The sequence below is a fragment of the Stegastes partitus genome, unplaced genomic scaffold (genome assembly GCF_000690725.1).
Source record: "Stegastes partitus isolate 25-593 unplaced genomic scaffold, Stegastes_partitus-1.0.2 Scaffold1081, whole genome shotgun sequence".
Classification (NCBI taxonomy): Eukaryota; Metazoa; Chordata; class Actinopteri; family Pomacentridae; genus Stegastes; species Stegastes partitus.
Window position 1 is genome coordinate 245,052 of NW_007578812.1, and position 2,021 is coordinate 247,072.

The 2,021-nt window shown below is 43.3% G+C and overlaps 2 long non-coding RNA genes across 2 annotated transcripts in view; one reads left to right on the forward strand and one right to left on the reverse strand.

Annotated features, from left to right (window-relative positions):
• The window catches only part of LOC103367752 (uncharacterized), a 2,503-nt gene extending 1,754 nt beyond the window's left edge, over positions 1-749 (forward strand). Inside the window, exon 3 of the long non-coding RNA XR_520741.1 lies at positions 673-749. This is a non-coding gene — a long non-coding RNA (uncharacterized LOC103367752). The remainder of the gene's footprint in view (positions 1-672) is intronic.
• LOC103367754 (uncharacterized) overlaps positions 1-1,121 on the reverse strand; it is a 2,881-nt gene extending 1,760 nt beyond the window's left edge. Inside the window, exon 1 of the long non-coding RNA XR_520742.1 lies at positions 1,109-1,121. This is a non-coding gene — a long non-coding RNA (uncharacterized LOC103367754). The remainder of the gene's footprint in view (positions 1-1,108) is intronic.
• Positions 1,122-2,021: the final 900 nt, after the last annotated feature.

Here is a 2,021-nt window from a genome sequence, read left to right on the forward strand (position 1 = left end):
GTTTTGTCCTGAACACAGTCAGAATCTCAGCAAAGATCCAGTGTTTCCTGGAAACCTGCAGCTTCTCAGTGGAGCTGTGAGAGCAGAATGGTGAAAGACTTGTGATTGGACAGAGCAGAGACAGCAGTCAGCCAATCAGATGAGCCACAAGATGGTCGTCATCATGTGTTTGAGTCGACTGTTGATGTGTTGAGGAACTTAGATTGACTTTCAAAATAAGAGTCTATACCCAGTCACAGCTCTACTGCAGCCTGGATTCACAATAGTTTGTTGTTTTGGGGCTTTTTTTTTTTTTTTATTAAAGTCCCAATTCCACAGATGACAAAAAACACTGATATTTGCAAAAAGACCTCAGACTTCTCTGAAGTGTGCTACACTTTCAAAGTAAAAGCTGAGAGATGTGCGAAGGAACTGATCAGGGTTTGTGAAATATGCTGGCTTTTCACAATAAAACGTACCTCCATAAACGAGACCTTATGCATCATTACAGTCAGCAGTTTGTTTCCACTGTGGACGCAGTGAAATGTGCAGAAACACACCTGATGCTGACAGTGTGTGCAGGTGTGTGAGCTCAGTGTGTTCACTCCAACACGTCAACATGAAGCTGCTGCTCTTCATCCTGATGAGCTGCTGATCAAACTCATTGATCTGTGTTCTTTCTTCTCTCTGCAGATGGAAGTGATGCTGATCAGGACGCTGTGTGTGCTGAGAGGATGAAGTGTGTCCCGATGATCCAGAGGCTGAAGCAGCAGCAGTTTTTGTCCAGAGACTCTGACTGGGCCTTGATACTGGGAGGAGGACTGGGAACCAGTGTACCGTGTGTCGTTGTTGTGTAGTTTCGTGTTGCAGCTCCACACTGTGACTGATGGAGAAGTGCAGGTCGTGTTGACGTGTGGAGGCTGATGTCAGCCTGCAGAGGGCAGCCTGCATGAGCAGAGTGTGCAGGAAGCTTCAGTCAGTGCAGGATTAGGTTTCACTTTACTTTCTATTTAGAGCTGCAGGCAAAGTTGTTCAGCTTCTCTACCTGCAGCACGTTCAGCTGATGAGAACAGAGTGTCTTGAAACATGTCGGCTGAAGCCTTGATGTCCACAGAGAGTTTAATAGAACTTGTTGTAGAGATTTTAGACATCAGTGAAGATAAATAAAGTTTAGTCCACAGAGGTCCAGAAACAGCTTTGTTGATCTCAGAGCAGCGACTTGATCTGTTCATCTGAACAGTCTTTGACCTTTCTGAGCTCTAGTCAATGTTCAGCTTCTCTCTTTTTCAGTCACTCTGCTCGGTCACAAACTTCCACCTTCTTCTTTACACCATCGTCTTTTAGTTTAGCGTGACCTTCTTGTTGACAATGATTTGGTGTAAATGTGTTGTTTTTTTTTTGAAAAACATGATTATGAAACTTAATCCTGACTCATCTTGTAAATAGAAATCAAAGCATTTTTTTTTGTTAAACAAAATCTATCTTCACACGTGGTCAACTTGATCAATGTCAGAACTTTATTTAAACTTTTTTTTTAACACCAATTCCTAACAACTCATAAACTGTTGTTCTACAGCTCAGTTAATTTGTTTATGTTTGTTGTAATTTGTGTACTCATGTTCATACATATGTTGTAAACTGCGCTATACCAATAAAATTGAATTGAACTGATGACTTTATATGTTCTGTGTCGTCAGAAAATTGCTCAATTTGTTGCTATCGAGCCATTAGGCAGCAGATCGAGGCGAGGTCATTATTTAGTGATTAACTTTTGATGGGAATGTGCCCGACAGGACCTGATCTTGTCTGGTCCCCCTCCCTCCCCACAGGGGTAAGGTACTGGTCCTCAATCACTTGTACGTACATAATATCTCCTGCTCCTGGGAGAGACTTTTCACTGAGTTCAGCCAGCTTCTCACCTACAAACCCTAAAGAAACAACCAGAGACTGGGCTGACTGGGGCGGCTGTACCGAAGGGAAACTTTGGCATCACGGGAAATGTAAAGTCCCTATGCCATGACCCCCCAGCCCTCGCCTGTCTG